The following is a 19,229-nucleotide window of genomic DNA, read 5'->3' on the forward strand; positions in this document are numbered from 1 at the left end:
TTTGAATACCACACTGTTGTGAATGCGTGGATTCAGGTCACACAAAGCACTCGCCGCAGTCTTTTTTGTTCAGATATTTCTAGTCATTGTACGACTCGAGATAGAAACGTTGCAAGCGCATGGCACGAGAGATAACTGCTCTTGTCTTCTGCGCTTAGAGAAACGCATAAGCGCTCCACCATTGTGGTGCATGCATGCTCCATGGTAAATGGAACTCTATAAATTACAGACCCTTGGGGAAAAAAAGAAGAAAGGTAATACACTTGAAGATGAAATATAGCGAAATTACAGAACACAGTAATTAAAAGAACATCTCAGAAAAGCTCAGCAAAAAAGATGGAACCCCCCTACAGGAATCTCTCAAAGAACAATTTCTTTGCGATGCATAAAGCGTCGTCCACGTCCGCCACCGTATTGTTTGCTGTGGCCTCCGAAGTACATGCACAGACGCCGCCGCTCCCGGAGTCCACAGCGTAGCGCACAAGAACCCGCACAAATTGCTGCCAATCGACAATATTGTGCAGCAGGTCAGTGATTAGCGCGTCCGGCTTCCAACTGCAGAATACTGCAGGAAAGTACGCTGCTGTCCACTGGTAAAGGGAGCACGCGAGTGTTTAGCATGTGCCAATCGTTCCCTCTGGCAAATGTATACAACACCCTGGATATACATGCAGCGCATGACTTGCGGTTGGTATATAGCCCTAGCACTGCTCTACCCACCTGTGCATGCAGTTCAATCACGTGACTGCAGCAGGTTCTTTCACTTGCAGCGCCAGCAGAGTGAGAACCGCACATCAGCGTGTTCGCTTTAACAGTGTAGCACACTATACACGAGCTCGAATACCAGCGGTGGTGGACAGGGCAAAGTTTCGTTTTCCTTTTTTCTTCGCCGTATGGTAAAAGTAAATCGGAGGATGAGATGACCAAACGACGAAGGCTACCCAACGCAAACGACCGACACAGCAAACACAGTTTCGAGCTCTTAACTGCGTGTCGCAATCGAAGGGAAACCTGCCTTCTGCAAAACTACACCGATACTGACTCGCTCATCCCTATAACTTCCTCGCAGAGAAGTCAAAGAACGACGCGAGAATGGCCTCGCCACATTCTTGGCGCAGCGGTCAGGTGCACGTACGCGCAAACGGCCCACGTCTGACCTTGGTTCGAGCGCTCCTCCTTGTGGCGCCATCGCGAAGCAAAGAACCAAAACAACGACCACACGTCGAGGGTACAAGCGAAGCGCGCCCTTCGCGGGTTAAGCCTATTTCCGGTATACGCGCGTTATCGGCGCGCGCGCCCGCGGGCGTAGCGACAGACGCTGTCGCGCCGCTGCAGGCCATGTCCCTGGTCTGCTGTCAACTCGATCGTGTGACAGCGACGAGTCGCGTCAGAGCGCGCAGGCATGCCTGGGAAAACAGTACGTCGGTTCACATGCACGCACCTGCCACGCAGGCGTTATCCGCGCCTGTATGCATACACGCATGCCATCGAGGTGGTATAGCATAGCGAGACCATTGTCTGCAGAAGACAATGCCCTGGGAAACTCGCAGGACGTTCCCGCGGAGAGCAGGACGAACGGCGTGTATACAGGAGAAACCGACGCCGCTGTCGAACAGCCGCCGTCAGGCTTAACCCGAACACCGGCTTTTCTTTTATTTTCTCTCTCTCTTTTCTTGTCTACAGAACCTTGCAGCAAGTATACCGTAGATGGTTTGTATTGACGTCACCGCGGCCGCCATCATGCGTTATTTAGCGTATCGAGAAGCTGTGTGAACGAGAAACGTGAAGGCACCACACTGCAGGCGCGTCTCGCGCCGTACCAAATATTGATAACAGTGATAATCCGGTGAACAGAACCGTCGCTGCGGTCACCGAATAAAAAAAAAAAGGCTAAACGATGTACGCGCGATAATACGTTGCACTAAAGTCATATAATGCATGGTTGAGATGGTCGGGTACTGTAGCACGGCGAGACGCTGCATCCGCGACGTCACGTGAAAACTATCTAGCTTCATGCTGTCTCTTCTTAAACGTGCGGCTTTTAACACCTCCGTGCATATATATATGGTCGTAATAAAAATTATACCTGGCATTTCTGCGTCTTAAGTGTGACGGCGGGTAATGCATGCGTGCACAACCAACGAGTCTAACTATAAGATGTGGCGGAATATTGTTAAAGTAAGCAGCTTTAGCATCGTTACTACTCCCGCCCCGCCCTATAGCTACAGCTACTAGGAACTACTTCGCGCGCTACCTAATCCGCGATGTGCATGCAACCATGGCACCCGCCACAGGCGCAGCAAAGAATCAGCTGTAGCACGCACGCAGGCTTGGCAGCTGGCTCGGAAAGTTGCGGTGGCTCTGTTACAACACTCCAACAAGACCGCTTATAGTATTAACGCATCCTACGATTTACCATGCTTGTTTGCGCCAGGCGCATGAACACGGTAACCGTATAGTACACGAACACTGCGCATTCGCCTTCGCGGCACAGTCACGGTATAGATCCCCCGCCATGCCTCCACTGCGAGGGCTATCCCAATTCAGCAGCACTTTGAGCAAAATTTTTAAACTGCGCGAGGAAGACGTACAGGACATGAACAGAAACATTGATGCACACACAAAGCGCTTTCTGTGTGCCTCTACGTTTCTGTTCACATCCTGTCTTTCTCGAGCAGTTTTAAAATTTTGCTGACTCTATGAACCGGCTAGCCCAACAACATGCCTTACTTCGGCTATCCCAACACGCCGCACGTACAATCGCCCAATTTTTTAACCTGAACGCGCGAGCATCGACCGGCCAGTCGATAAGCGCCGTATAACGGAGTACAGCGGCGAAGTGTGCGAGAATACGCGCGTGCGCGCAATGCACAGTCCAATGCAGCTTCCCTCTGCCAGGCGTATTCTCGCACACTTCGCCGCTGTACTCCGTTATACGGCGCTTATCGACTGGCCGGTCGATGCTCGCGCGTTCAGGTTAAAAAATTGGGCGATTGTACATTGGAAGTGCACCTCATTCTCGACCCCTCCCCCTCATCCTCATCCTCGACCCCTCATCCTCATCCTCATCCTCGACCCCTCCCCTCCGCTATACACCAACGCAGTACAGTCGCCCAAATCTTTAACTGGTGTGCGGGAGCGGCGACTTTTCCGTTCGTCAGCGCCGTTTGACGGGGCGAGGCTGGAAACAGTCTGAGGCTAAGCGCATGCGGACAAAGCGCGCTCAGCTGGGCCCATCGTCTACTAGGCTGTTTCCAGCCTCGCCGCGTCATACGGCGCTGACGCCCGGAAAAGTCGCCGCTCCCGCACACCAGTTAAAGATTTGGGCGCCTGTACATGCACTTACCCCTTTCGAAGCGTCTACTGCGCGGCCGCGTCAAGCGACAACATACGGGGACCTGGCGGAATTCAGCTCGGTGAAGCCTCGAGATCGCACCTGCGCACCTCACCGGAAAAGCGCCGGCCGCGGTGAGATCTCGGAGGCCACGGTGAAGCGTAAACGCCGCCAGTGACGCCCTGGATCAATAACCTTCAATAATGGATTTACTGTACGCGCTTACCGTAACCGAACCTGCCAGGGCACCGGCTGTGGGCACGCGTTGTATACGTAATGAGCGCCGGGCATACGCGTGGTTGTTTGCACATGACGGGGGCGGTATACAAAAGATCGGCAAGCCACTGCGGAAGAGGCAGGCAAATTTCGCGCTCGCGGAAGGTTCAGACCCGTCACCGAGTAAATGCACTGCACACCACGTCGCCTCACCTGATGAATGTCAATCGTTTTGCGGGTCTCGTCGACGTCGGCAACAGCATGGATGCGCAGCACTTAAAACTAATTCTTAACGACTTCACAGCGAAGAAAAAAAAACAAAGCTTCTCCGGTGCCAGGATCAAAAAGTCGAGCGTGGTGCCAACTTTACGTAAACAAGTGGCGTTGACAGCGACTGCATCTGGCATATCCGAACGCGCACGCGCTCGCATGGCGGATCCGGTAAGAAAGGGAAGTGCTTGATAAGGGGGGCCCGACTTACTGGCGCGCCAGCCGGCTGCGTTTCCGCCGCGCACGTGTCAGTGTTTTGGCTATATGGAAATCGTGGGCTGGCGTGATGTCGGCACAGTCTATGAGTGTTGATTATTTCTTGCCGTCTTGTTTCACTCTGTATTACCCGTTACACTGTGATGCTTTTTTTCATTTCTCGTGTATGTCTGGCTGTCATCTTACTGTTATGCCAACTTACAAGGGGTCGCGACCTCGTCAAGCTGTCCAAGCTTTTAGTCCTGTTCTCCTCCTTCTTTAAGGAAATAAATTGATTGATTGATTGATTGATTGATTGATTGATTGATTGATTGATTGATTGATTGATTGATTGATTGATTGATTGATTGATTGATTGATTGATTGATTGATATGGGTGCTCGCGTTGCTTCGAGTCGTCCGCAACTCGACTGTTGGTCATCCGAACACCTATATAGCCCGCGTGCCCGCGATGACCATTACATATACATGCATGAAAGTTGAAACGCCTACATTGCGAGACGTCGATACGTTTTCATCAGAGTAACAGTTCACAACGGTCGCCCTACTTAAACGCTTCATGGTGAAACGCCTGCATCTGTAACGCGTTTCTTCTCTGATCCATTAGTATATCTCATGCGTACGCCAAGACCACGCACGGACTGGAAGGAAGACCAGCCGTGCTTTCGTTGACCGTATAACGCGATCATTATATTCACGATTTGTTTTTTAACTCTACGCATGGGCCGACACCGATAGTTTACTAAGGAGCAGAGTGTGAACAAGGCAGGCCTCGTCTTGAGACGTTTCGGCAATGACACCTGGCTATGCCCTGAGAAATTCTTTTATCCAAACGTTCGCTCTATAGCGCTCCTTGTTCAAGCGATGTTGATCACTACAAGTCTCTATCAACCTGCGAACATCCGTCATCCTTGAATTTCACTGCGCGCGTAACACTGAAGGCCCCGTTGCAGTGTTTTCCCTATGAGACCTTTTAGGTATGCATGCTCGTGTAAAGTAAAGTTCCACCGTACAAGGATAATAAACGTCAACTTCAACTTGACTCGACTTGATTGACGAACGACTCTGCATGCTTATTCTAAGCAGGTGACATATCCATAGAGAAAGAAACGCGAAGTCGGTAAAGAAAAGCTCTCTAAGTCAGCCATTTGTCGTCGTCTTTCGAACGTGTTGCGTTCTCCCTCGACGCGGTCTGCGATTGGCACCTGGCGGCAGCCTCCGTAAATACAGTCGGTCGCAAAAGTTCGCGGGACGTACACGGGCTCCGCTCGACAAATGCGCATTTCTGCTCCATCAAAACGTGGCGCCTCTGATTTATAGGATCACTGTACTGTTGGCTAAAGTTGTTACACACCGAAACTTCGAACCCGAGGCTATAAGTGCGCGGGCTTCACGGGAATTCAGCTTCTTCGCAAATCCCGTGTCCCGCATAAGCTTATATGCGGCCGACTGCGCGCTGCGCACCAACGGTTTCGCAACTAACACGTTTCCTATACTATACCGATAACCTTCCTATAGACGCATCAACAGTTTATTAATAAACAAAGGGCCAACAAAATAAAGTGTACGCGCTAGAGAAACGAATACGCATTAAGGAACGCCGACGACGTAACCGGTCAGCCTCTGTGGTATACAGTAGCAAACACTATACCTATAGGCCAAGAGCAAGTTCTTGTGACGCGTTCCTGTTATCGCAAGGAACGCATTTCCCTATCGTTCGGCATGCAGCGACGGGGAAATGCTTCGTTAGTTGCCACCAATGTACCTTGTTCCCACTTTGGCTATACTCGTACGTTATATCACTGCAGCCAGCGACTCGTTTTCCAGTTGCTGCTGATTTGCACCGAGCCTGATAGAACTGTTGTACGCGGCTGGCGAAACGCGAGGGGAGTCGTCATGGCGAGAGACGCATAATACAGCGCCATGAAACTCGTTCTCGACTTTTTTTTTTTCTTTTACAACCTCGAAGCCGCCGTGCGTTCTCCCGGAGGACATCGGTGGCGCCGACAGTACGTGCTACGCATGCATATATATGCATGCACACACGTGCACTCCGCATGTGCGTCGCCCATCGGCTCATATAAAAGTCTCGGGCACGCCGGAGATCCGCATGCATCTGTGTACACATTCTACACTACCGTCTATAGCGAATCCGACCACCCGCCATTTCCTGTGGCGGCTACAGTGTTGCGGAGCGCTTCTCGAGGTCTTCGTCCACCTTGTATGCGTGTTAGCATAAACATATACACTATGTTGCATGTGTGGCGCATATATATACGTTTTAGGCTTCCCTTCTGGCGCTTAGAATGATGTTTTACATAGTGAGGGCGAATTCAGCTAATGTATACTGCTGTGGCACCGTTCTCTCTCTCTCTCTCTCTCTCTCTCTCTCTCTCTCTCTCTCTCACACACACACACACACACACACACACACACACACACACACACACACACACACACACACACACACACACACACACACACACTCAGATCAGTAGTAATCTGAGAAGGAGCCTAGTTGCGCCTTCTGGGCACGCAGCCTGGTACTCAGACTTAAATGCAGCCCCTACTAACAACATAGCGTTTAATGCTGTTTCCCTGGATGTACGGTCACAAACTGCTCGAAAGTTCAACGTTTTTCTCGGATATCGCGGTCCGGCAAGCTTTTGTCGTCCACTGCATCCACTAAGCGCGCGGCCCGACAGAAGCGAATTTGTTTTTTCCCCTTGACCGGCGGATGTTGGTCATGCGCCTCTTCGCATTCGCGTCGGGCGCTAAGCAGGAAGCTACGTACACGGCGGCGGCAGCGGGTATGCGCAGCTGCTCAACACTCGGTGACAGAGCTGCTACGAACGGTGCTCCGGTGCACCGTTCATCGTTGCCCCTCTGCTAAAGGTGGAGAGGAAGTTTGCACAAGAAAAGTGAACATATACATAAATTTCCGACAGAGAGAGAGAGAGAGAGGTCAACCAGATGACCGCACGGATTGCTACCCTACACAGGGGTAAGGGGAAATAGAAAGATGAAAAGAGGGAAAGAGTGAGCACTGAGTGCACGTGGAATGATGTACTACAGTGACTTTATAAGTGGTTTCTTAGGCCGGTTCACTTCAAGTACTGTACGAGTGCACGAATCACTTTTTGTGCCAGTGACGGGCGTGGTCACGGTCCGACGAAATACGAACAAAAACGTTCGAGGTGAATACCCTTTTCAAGGTAAGAAGAGGAGGAGAAGGAGGAGGGAAAAGAAAGGAGCGAAAGACACGAGGGCGATTCAGTGTAAATGGTGCTTGGTTACCTTGTGCATGGGGAACTGGATAAAGGTAACACAGCAGGAAATAAATTTACTTCGGGGGTAATACTGAGCAAGCCGAGTAATGTTGGGCTATATAAAGGGCGTTTTGCAATACCTGACGAGGGACCATGGCCTCTTCTCGGTATAGTTCAAGCACATGCAGTTGCAGCATGGTATTCGCAAAGCGATTTACATAATGATGTTTACAATGACGCCGTAACTACAATTCGAACAATGTTATGACTACGTGCACAGCTATAATAATAAGAAACAGATACAAAAATAACATGCATACTTCAGTACGAAACATCAAGGGTCTGAAAGTTGATTGAAAGGTGGCTAAAGGACGGACGAGATTTCTTTCTTTCTTTTTCCTTTTTTTTTTTTACGCAATAGAAAGGAAGTAAGTGTGGCTGCGATAAGACGATGAGACATCCCCTCTCAAACTACTCCCGTTATAACGTGGACAGAAAAGCGCTTGATAAAGTGGACGACCACCCCTTGCTAGAGGAGGGAACCCTGGGAGACAGGTCCAGACCACGCTCACAACAGAAGGACTTGAACGCGTTGTTTCGGTACTTGAGGACAGGCGGATCGTGTGATGGACTGTAGGAGTTGTACATTCTCCGTGCACTCAAGGTAAGAGAAAACGTGTTGCCCCAGGCTGCTGGGCTAGTTTGATCTCGCGTAGCTGCTGAGGTTAACTCGCGCCGATGCGACTCCTGCATGCAAAGAGGGAGACCAAACCGAGCGCTCCAATTTGGTCTCGCTTTCTATGCGTGCTGCTTTTTAGACAGCCTTAATCCACTTCGACGTTGTGTCAGCGCAAGAGAGAGAGAGAGACACCTTTTCGATCCACTGCCTCAACAGTATGAGAGAGCGGGGAGGGGACATAAATGCTCAGAATATTACCACTTTGGGACAAAGTATTAAATAATCAAGTCGGCAAGCGAGTTCACGAAGCTTCTTTCTACGCGAAAGAAGTTGTTACATAAAATGGCAATCTACGGTTGTTAAGAGAAGAGTGCTCTGGAGAAGGATTAATGAAAGTTAGTAGAAACTTTGATTGATTGATTGATTGATTGATTGATTGATTGATTGATTGATCGATTTTTAACGTTCCAAGGAAACACAGGGGATACTGAAGACGCTGCTTATTGCGGAGGGTTCTGAATTGCATTGAACACCGGATGCTCTTTAACGCGCAAGCAATGCTCGGCGTACACGCTTTTTCATTCCGCCACGTCCGACTGCGGCCGCCGTCAGTAACCGAACCCACGACATTCGTGCTCAACAACGATTCGCCATAAGTACTCAGCCACCGCGGCGCCAAGAGGTAGGCAAATTCCATGAACATGTAGGGCGTAAATAAATGTCTAGTAGTCAAAGACGCAGGCCAGCTGACGTGAAAAAGAAAGTATATAGTGTTAACAGATGCAACACCCCTCCTTCGCCATTGGCTTTAGTAAGCGAACGGCAATGCCTAATAATCTGACTGAGTAAAAATGCAAAACACTTTTCCCGAACGCGCCACTGGTTTCATCACAGGACTAATATCTTATGCGAGCTTTTCTGTTCATTTTCGATTGCACTTTATTCACTCCACGCGTATTTGATACGCACATTTAAGTTTCACGCGCCAAAGAAGTCATGCGGAACGAGGGATTCCAGCGGGGGAGGCACTTCCGCGCTTCTCCATTTCCTCGCATTCGTCATCCGTGTGACCCGATTAGCGCACCACTATACCGGCGCCCATAGTATATACTACCGGTTACGGTTCGCTGTAACGTAAGTAATGTAAACAGTAGACCGCGGACAAACGCTTGCTCCATCGAACCAAACGAGCAGATCACGCTCCCCGTCTCCCCCTGCGGGGCCGTTTCCGAGTCTGCGAGAGCTCGCTGCTTGGCCTCTGTGGCGAATGCATAGCGGTAAAACGATGTCAACTCTCCGCGTGAACAGCGAGAGTTCGGCGGCGCGCTCGGTTTTTCTGAGAACGCGGTCAACTCGGCGAGCGCCGGTGCGTGAGAAGGTCGCGCAGTGCCTATATACCTGGGGAGGCCACGCTGCTTACAACTACGTGCATAAACCACCTTTGCGGATTAGACACTTGGCTTTCGATCCCGTGCACACACTTAATTTTTTTTAAATAATAATAATAATTTTATTTCTGCCTCAAAAAATACAGACAGGGGGAGCTGCAGAAAAAGCTGTCGTAAACAGCTTTTTTGCTGTTTTGTGTATTAATTTGTGTATTATTTGTGAAGTAATTTGTGGTATTGGTTCGTGAAACAAACAGTGTATACAGGGATCGATGTGCTTTTGTGGATCGTAATCGTAGAAAAAAGGGCTTCTGCGCTTACAGCTGCTGCTCTTTCGTATACCCACATCTTTCTCTTTTTTTTTTTCGGAATGATCGCGTTTTATGGTCCGGATCTTTCAGCGTAACACTTGGCACGGTTAGTGGCCCAGCTTGAAAGGGGGTGGGGGGGGGATGAGAAATTACTTTCGTACGTGTGGAAGTTGGGGCTGAGAAGGCGATGCTGTGTGGGTGGATCGACGGATGGATGCTATGAGCTTCCCCTCCGAAACGGGGTGGTGGGTTGCGCCAGCAAACTCTCGTTCTTATTTTGCCTAATGTCCTACCTATATTTTTTGAGAAAACACCGCAAACACAAAGAACTCCCAGCATCAAACTTTTTTGAACCATTACCGGAAACTCCGTTTTTCTACGCCTGCGCTGTTTGTGGTCTCCCTACTTTTCTGCCACCAAACCTCCGATAGCCTCTTACTAATCTCTGCTGCGGACATGTTTACTTTCCCCTTGCTATCCCTGAATCCAAGGGCTTCAAGGAGGTGAGAGGAGCCTATAAACCGGCGCTATTGTAAGCTTGAGTCGCCGCCTGCCGGCAGCTGCGGAAAGCAGCCATTCCGGGGTTGGGTTGTTCCCGCGCATTCCCGAGAAGCGGACAACACGCGGGGAATCGGTTTTTTTTGGAGGCGTATATTTTACCTGGCCAGCAAAACGCACAGAGCACAGCCGAAGCTGCGCTTACAAATGCTGTTCGAATCGGTTTCAGCAGTCGCTCGAATGCAGCGTCTCCACGTTTTGATTCACTATGCCTCCAGCTGCTCATGCAGGCCGCGTAAGGTCACTGCAGGACAACGCGAATCATACAACTCCAGGCTGGGAGCTGATATTAAGTGAACATTGGACTAAATATCTCACTTCCTGCGTTTACACATGTTACACACACTTAACTTAGAGTCGAACACATCCGCGCGCAAGTCACGGCGCATAAAATTAAAGCAAATTGGCGATTTGCTATCTCCGCGATTGAGGTACGGCACTTTGGCCTACAAAATTGTGCCATAAATCACACATCTGTTCTGCATCGTAAAACAACATAATTGCCTGTTCATTGCGGTACGTATGCAATCGACTCTTGAGTACTTATGAAACGCACAGACCACTTAACTAATATAACACCACGTGACATTCAACATTTCGTTTACAGGAGATGTGACATTCGAAATCGGCATAACGCGTTCGGAGGCGCTAAATAAGCGTTCACGCGCTTAAAGAACCTCGACACCAAATGCAGCGTGCGATGATGCTTGAATACCGAAAGACAAGCCACCACATTTTCCATATTGAAGCACATCTGTGCAGCTTCTGACATTGACTGAGTACACGGAGATGATGACCCAAAAGTGAATGAATCCGGACCGCGGTCACGTTATAATAGGTACAGCAAAACGTTAGCGCATAATGGATAATTAGGAAACGCATTCAACCCAATTCGTGTTGGTGTATTATAAGATGGCTAATTTTGCCGTACACATCCAGCTGGACGTGTAGCTTTGGCTCGCTGGTTTGAGGATGAAAAGTGAAAATCTTGGCAAATTTTACGGTAGATGACAAGTGCACAATATGAGTACTGCAGCCAAAGGTAATCATTTAGCCAGAGACAACGAGCTTTTATTTTTAAATTAGCCTAACATATATATAGAAAGAGCCATAGCACTTGAGCTAGATTTGAGCGGACTCCAGCTGTCGCAGCTGTCTTTCAGACAGCTGCGCAAAACGCTATGCTCGCTACTTTCCTGTCGAGAATGCTCTGTCATGCTGATAACGCGCATGCCGTTCGTGACTTGGAAGTACCGGGCTAGCAGCGTTAAAGAAAGGAAATACGGACAAGGCAGATGACGATCATTCTTGTGTGGCACATATACACCCCAAAGGGTGTAACTGGTTGAAGAGTGCATGGCTAGCGCTGGTTCGTAATAGCGGGGGCAGCGTATATTGAAAATATATAATGCTCTGTATAGGGCCTTAGCAACCGCTTTAGAACGCGATTGGCCGTAACGCCGCCGGCAGTCGACGCTCTGATGTCACGCCGTGAGGATTATTTCCTTTCGGTTTTGCCCGCTATAGGTTAGGTCAGGTTAGCATAAAAGTGGCGCGGCGTCCTCTCACAGCGGTCGCAAAGGGCGTCAAACGTCGCAGGCAGCGTTTCAGCCAATCGCGTAAAAGCGCAGTTGCTAAGGCCTTCTAGATTTTCAATATATACTAGCGGGGAATGCAGTGACGTCATCGAGCCCGCCATATTGCAGTACAGCCAGCACGGCGAAGAGCTGCGCTTCCTCTCGATCCGCTTATCTTCGGAAGCGCAGTGTAAGCTGTTGATAGATTTTTTTTTATTTATTAAGAAAAATGGGATATACGGTGACGTCACGCGAATAGCAGTCGATCGCGCCGAACGGGTGCCACCGAACAGCATCTCTCCGTACTTGTTGGCGGCGAAGGGGTGTTGCGGACGCGCGGACGTCAAGTCGTCGACCTCCTTTTCCGCGAACGATGGTCGCGGCGGCTATGCAGAGACTCAGAGAAGAAAGAAATATATAATAATAATAAGGGAGCCGGCAGACCGGCTCACCATCATTCTTTCACACTGACGTTCCTCCTCCGCCACAGTTTCGCCGCAACGCCCCTTGGGCGCGATCGCAGCGAGAGCTACACCGAGTGACGTGCACGTGCCCCGAGGCACACCGGCCGTTAGCCCGCGCCAGCTCGTTTCCGAATTCACAGAATCGGAATGCGTACTAGGAAGCTACAAAGAGGTATGAGCACCGGGTGACTCAAGTCGAGCTGTTCTTGCTGACGCAGGCCCATATGATGGGAGGCTCATTCCGCAAGATGTGGGAGTCGGGGAGAAAGTGTTTCCTGGGTGTATTTGCATCGACAGGCATCCACGGCACATCGTCCGAGGCTCTCTAGTAATGTTAACATCGCATTCACTCGAGTACTTTCAAGGGCTCTGGTGAGGCAGTAGTGCTCTAGACAATTGTAGCAACCTCACAGACTTTATATATTGCATCATTCTTTCTTTATGCATTCTAATCTTCATAGTACACGTCAATAATCATTCCCATAATTTTACTAAACGTAGATTTTATGGAATATATATCAACTCGTTTAGGCCTTTTACAGCCACGTCACATTAAGTTCACAGAACACATCAGTGCACTGCGAACTCATTAACACTAGCATGGCGCTCTTTGGCCACACCTGGCCCTTGCGCCATTAAACATCATATATTCATTCATTCATTCACTCGAGTAACAAGGCGCGAGGTGTCATTCCTAAGGGATGCGGACCGATGAATGAATAAGAGCACGCTGGCTGACAAAAACAAAGTTGCTAGCATTTACTATGAGAAAATCCACTTTGCTACAGGCTTTGATGACACATACTGCACTTAGCGTCCGATCACTACCTCCATGCTTGACGACATTTTGCAGTGAAGCTTCAGTAGACAGCGGCGCTGACTTTAGTGGGAAACTGAAGAAATGACAGGACTCTGCATCCCTAAGTCAAAGCCACGGCTGACACGGTTAGGTCAATTAACGTGCGCCAAAATCCCACAACACGGATTCGAACCCGCAGTCCTGAGCTCGCCGGCGAAGAATTGCCGATGAGGCACCGCAGACTGTTTTAGGGCGAGCACCTCGGCGCGGTGATTCAGGAACTATACGGTGTTCCGCTAGTACACGTAGTTGCTGGTTCGAATCCCGCTTGCGGCTGCGGCGTCCAGACTGGGACGGAATTAAAAAAAAAATGCCGGTGTGCATAGATTTAAGGCGCACGCGAAAGAACTGGTCGGAATTTATCCGGAGTCCTCTACTGTGGCACCTCCGACAGCACCGGCCTTACTTTGAGACGTTAAACTTTACCAACCAATCAATCAATCAACAGCCATGAATAAGCAGGAAACAGTAAAGAGTTTTAGATAACAGGGGACGCAAGCGCTGGGGCCCCATAGCGCTTGGAAGCCCCAAGCGCGTCCTCCTAATCTAAAGCTCTCATAGTATCGACGCGTCGAAATTAAGGCGCGCTGGCTGAACTCAAAGTACATGGTGGGCTAGCTAGCTGTGCCAGTCGCGAAACCGACTATATACCGCGGCGCGACAGCGTACGTCCATTGAGACTACCACATTTACTCAAAGACAGGTCGAACACGAACGTACGCCGACCCCTACATAATATTGGACTCACAGAGAAATAAAGAAATAGTAATAATACGAATGCAGGTCGACCCATATCTTTTTAATATGTAGAAAAACGACAAAATTAACGCGACCACCCTTATTTACCGTAATCTTGGTTACTGCATAAACCTTCCTAGTCGATGCCACACGTTGCATCCTCGTCGGAACTGCCAATAGAGTCGTTCCACATCGGATGTTTCGCAGGCGGCGTCTCCGGCACCCCAAAGGACGTCGTCCTCGCGGTGCCGTCGAGTACACATCGGATAGATGCAGCATTTCTTGTATACACAGTCTGGATAATCTCCAGACTGGCTATAACGAGGGGTCGCGACGGAGCAACTTCGTCAGCAACATTTGCTAGCTTTGTCCACGGATATGGGTCGAGATTCTTTGCTCACATATATAGGTCAATGGCTCATTCTGGGCAACATTTTTTGGAGGATAAAAAGAAAAGAAAGGCCCATCTAGCTATATACGAATAAGTACGGTAAGTCAACGCGGGCTTCCGTGTAAAATTTGTGTCGCTCTGCGCGTATGTCGAGCACAAGTGAGCCCCCTTTGTAATGACTCGTCAGGCGTGACAATAAACGGGATGAGAAAAACGTCCTTCTGACCCACCGAGCCGACGTCGAGGAATCTGAACCCGAGCGCATGCACCCTCTAGTCTCGTACCAAGACATCACACAACACTACAAGCTAACCCGCAGAACATATGCACCCCCACACAAGTCACTACCTAGAGAGCAGGGGCGATTCCTCCGAGCTCTACAGGTTAATCCATTCCCCCACCCAACCAGAAATCACCTCATAGACCCTACGAAATTCTCTCCGCAATGCCGCTTCTGCGCAGAGCCCGGGTCTCTCAGGCACATAGTAGGGGGTTGCAGAGCGGCACCATTAAATCCTCCGAACCCTTACCCCACTAACGAGCTTTGGGAGAGAGCCTTGGCCAGCTCCGACCTCGAGGATCAGCAACGGCTGATTGCGAGGGCCCAGGACGCGGCCCGAGCTCAAGGCATTCTGGAATGAGGACGCCTCTCCAAAGCTTCATTCACCGAATAAAAATGTTTATTCTCTCTCTCTCTCTGGCGAAGCGTTCGCTCCTGCAGAGCGAACGCCCGCGGAATACACACCCGCGTTCGCTCGGTCGCTCAGTGATCGCTCTTCGTCGGTATCACGTCACGTGTCCGAAACGTGTCGCGTTAGCGTAGTTAAAACGATTATCGCCAAGTAAGCGAACGATAAGGTGTTCCGATGTTTACTGCTGTATATACTTTCTCACGATTCTAAAGATCTTAACAAAAACGAATCGAATTTCCATGCGCCAGGAAACAAAGAAACAAACATAGCAACTGACAAATACATAACTAATATAATAATAAAGGAGCGTTTTTCTTTTTCCGCGGGCTTTCAGATGTCATTGAGAAAACCGAACAAAGACCCTTGCTCGATGACACAGCTCCGAGGAGCTGTAACAGCATCATCTGCCACAAGACCAGTCGAGTGAGAAATTTGCCGAAGCATTTGCTGCGGCCTGTCTAAGGGAAGCTGCGTTGCCCTGCCGAAAAGGGGGAGAAAAAGAAAACACCATAAGCCCTACATCCAATAATCCGGTATGAACATTTATGGGGGTCCCATACAAAAACCCGTCTGCTCCCATATATTGGGGCAAGGCCCATGTGATTATGTCACCATATGGGAATTCCATATGAAAACCTAAATATATCATATGAGGGAATACCCGTATGATATATGGGAACATACGTGTTTTTATAGTGAAGTCCAATACGTACATACGGGATTATTGGATATGTGTTTTATGGGTTTACCGTCTTTTCGATTGGGTACCCACATTAAAGAAAGACGCTTAGGAGGAAAATTGGTTAGGGTGTATTAGCAAGTTACCCTTGTACAATAAAAAAAAAAATAAAGAACTCTTACCGTGAGAAAGTCTTGATACGAGGGAAAAGACGCATAAACGAAAGACGGGTGCCGACGTCGCTTTATAGTTTGCGCACCATGCAGGTTGGCGTGACGTCATCGATTTTGTCGGTTTCTGATAGGGCCCCCGAGTGAATCTTTTATCGGTAAAGATGGACTAAGGATTGCACTCCAGAAAAAAAAAATCCAGAGACTGAACTTAAGGAAATTTCGAGAACGTTTCACTAAGCCATATCCAACTGCCCAAATTCGCAATAAATAAAAACAAACAAAAAATAAAACCTTCGCAATCGGTAACGTCACACTGATGCACCGGCGCTGGAGCTCGAGCGCGAAATTCAAGAAATTCAACTATGACTTACCTCTTCTTCTCTAGTAAACAGTTTCTTACCGCGAGATATATGAACGAAAATATAGTTTAGAAATAATACTTCAACAGTCTACAAAGTGATATAGCGCGTATTTATTGTGTCCCTCTAAAGCAGATCAAATAAAAATATCAGTGTTGATCGGCTGCAGAAAACTCTACTTCGGCTGTCATCTAACTAAACTTGACGAAAGCGAGCTCATTTTCTGCGTGACAGGACTTACCTCGTCGGCAGTGGACTGCGAGTTACATAGGTTACACAAAGCGAGCCTGAAACGTAATCCTGGCAGCTATAGATGTAAAGTGATTTCGTGGTTACTTTCCTAACATGGTTCAGTTTGGGTGAGTGCAAGACTTTGAGAAATATTATTTAGAAAATCTTTTTGATAATCTTATAACCAAGCGAAAAGCAGTATAGCCGCCGCCAGCACGCGGCGGCATCCTCGAGTATCTATTTATTTTCATCTCTATATAAAAAAATGAAGAAAAATAAAAGCGTAAGTTGCTTTGCATATGGTTTTACACGTACTAAGGTGAAGCCAAAGCGAACCGCGTAAATGACTTGCGTGAGCATCGACGAGCCAATGACGCTCAAAAGCTTATGCAAATGGAGTCAAGTACACGCAGTGACGTTCAACACGCAAATAACGGGGTGGCTATACTTGCACTGACTGTTGTCCAACGCCACGATGTGCACTATTGCTCTGCGCATTTTGGCAGTATAGGTACACAGTCTATGCAGTCTCAATGTTCGCAGCGGATATCCGTGCGTCAACGCTTTTCATTATTTTCGCGCCAATAGCAACGCCAAAGTCGTCTTAGCTTTTTCTCAACGCTCTAGAAGAGTTACGCAACTACACCATACATACGTTCATTTGTTCGGAAGCGTGTTAAACAGCAACAAACTGCACCGCGCGCGAACATCATAATAGCCCATGTTATGGAAATATTGGCCCGGAAGTGCAGTATACGTACACCTTTGTTGTTTCGAAAGAGTTGCATTCTTGCATGCGCTTCGCGCTGAATCTTCACTGACGCAGACAGTGCGATTTTAATGCGATTACCATTATTCGGGAACCTCACCAACGTTGCGGTATGTCCGCATGTAACCCATTTCACTCAGTGTCCCAAGTTGTCTGCCAGCTTGGGTCACATGGGTATGCATGCGCAGTCTTGCCGAGCAGACAAGGACCGCTGGGTAGGTGACCGAAAGAACTGCATGTTGCTGGCTGGCCTTGTAGACAATTTTGGATCACTGGGTATGTACCCGAAAGGACGGTTAACTTCGGAACTGCGTGTCCGATAATGGTATGTGCCCATTCCGGTCAATCATCCAGAATGGAAGTGTCGCTAAATTGCATTAACGTTAATCGCCGTAACGTCGACGTTCATCGTGCGATGGGTTGTGCCGTAATTTTTTCATTTACGTCAACTTAGAATTCAATTCAAGAAGAAAAGGAAACCCGCCGTGGTTGCTCAGTGGCTATGGTGTTGGGCTGCTGAGCACGAGGTCGCGGGATCGAATCCCGGCCACGGCGGCCGCATTTCGATGGGGGCGAAATGCGAAAACACCCGTGTACTTAGATTTAGGTGCACGTTAAAGAACCCCAGGTGGTCGAAATTTCCGGAGTCCCCCACCACGGCGTGCCTCATAATCAGAAAGTGGTTTTGGCACGTAAAACCCCATAATTGAAGAAAAGGAAGTCACGATAATGTCAGCCAAGGCTTTTACACATGCGTTCCAAGCGCATACATTTCCCTAAGGCGCATACTGCACGGTTACGCGCGAGACGAAATGACTGCGCGCAACGAATAGAGATATAATAAGTGACACGATGGATGACTATATTTACGCACGCGGCCAGAGAACGTAAGCCACAATCAGCCAACACGTAGGCGCCATCAGAGCACTTGCAAGCACAGCTCAGCCGCTGGCGTCAGCGACGCGGCCGGTGCTATGATGCATGCAGCCGACCGGCGGTGGCGGCGGAACCAGTATTCCGGCATCTCTTCATCCCCGCGGGAACACGCGCGTGAGCAAGTTTCAAACAAGAGCAAGAAAATGTGAGGCAGCCTCCGCGAAAAGACGTCGCTTTTTCGCAACAACGAGGAAACGACGAACTTTCTTTTCCTCAGCACACACACACGCACGCGTAATGACACAAGGCGTCGTACCTTTCCGAGCGACAGTCCACAGAGCGCGCTTGCCCCCAGCGACGAAGACGACAAAAAGTTGCGCGGTGGGACAAAGAGCAGACGGCGCGCGCGCGGCTTCCAGTCGATTGCAGACGACACTGGACGCGATGTGACGTTATTCCATCGTGCGTCCCACGGCGGCGATGCACCGTCGGCGTAACGCACTCACTGCTTGCGGTCTGTGCGACGATCGGCGCGCGATGAGGCGGCGGGCTTTTTGCGAACGCACACCACCCAGACGCGGAACGGACGACACCCGATCGGCGGGCTACGCGGCGTCGAGCTGCTCCACGTAGAATGACGAGTCCCCTCCCCCTCTTCCTTCATCCCCTCTCCAAGCCCGGGGCCTCTCAGTTACCACCCTCCACGAGTGCCCTCTCTCGCCTGAGAATCGTCGCTCTCCCCTCACGTCGCATGAAAGGGGGTTCGGGGAGAAGGAAGGGGGCACGGAACAGGGGAGAGGACCCCAGAACCAGAACTGGCCGCGCCAGCTCGGGTGGAGGGTAGCTTGAAGTCAAAAACGCCGCCGGCTCAGCCGGCCTACGTCGCATCGGGAGCTGCGTGCGCGCCGGGTCGCGCTTTGGGAAAGCGGAAGCTGCACGTGCAGCGCGGAAGTGACGTTCAAGGTCTCCCGCCGCATCTTCTTGACCTGTTTGTTGCGCGAGCGGGTGGGCCCCGCTCGAGGGGGGCATCGTTTTGTAACGAAAAGAGCCGACGTGTAACCCCTTCACTTCTCGCCTGAATGCATTTTCGCCGCTTCTGCAGCGGGGACTAGGTTTGCCTAGTTTGCGTGCTCCCTGCGCATTATACGCGAACAGTTAAAGTACACCCTTCCGAACGTTC

At 49.7% G+C, this 19,229-nt stretch overlaps 1 protein-coding gene across 4 annotated transcripts in view; it reads right to left on the reverse strand.

Annotated features, from left to right (window-relative positions):
- The window catches only part of LOC135920509 (uncharacterized), a 34,743-nt gene extending 15,987 nt beyond the window's left edge, over positions 1 to 18,756 (reverse strand). Inside the window, exon 1 of one of the 4 annotated variants that reach the window (XM_065454792.2) lies at positions 18,366 to 18,756. The gene's annotated coding sequence lies outside the window, so the exon portion shown is untranslated. Of the gene's footprint in view, positions 1 to 3,346; positions 3,471 to 3,560; positions 3,584 to 3,763; positions 4,004 to 18,365 lie in introns of those variants that run through there. The other 3 variants (XM_065454793.2, XM_070538781.1, XM_065454796.2) reach the window with 3 other exon arrangements.
- Positions 18,757 to 19,229: the final 473 nt, after the last annotated feature.

The sequence above is a fragment of the Dermacentor albipictus genome, chromosome 5 (genome assembly GCF_038994185.2).
Source record: "Dermacentor albipictus isolate Rhodes 1998 colony chromosome 5, USDA_Dalb.pri_finalv2, whole genome shotgun sequence".
Lineage (NCBI taxonomy): Eukaryota > Metazoa > Arthropoda > Arachnida > Ixodida > Ixodidae > Dermacentor > Dermacentor albipictus.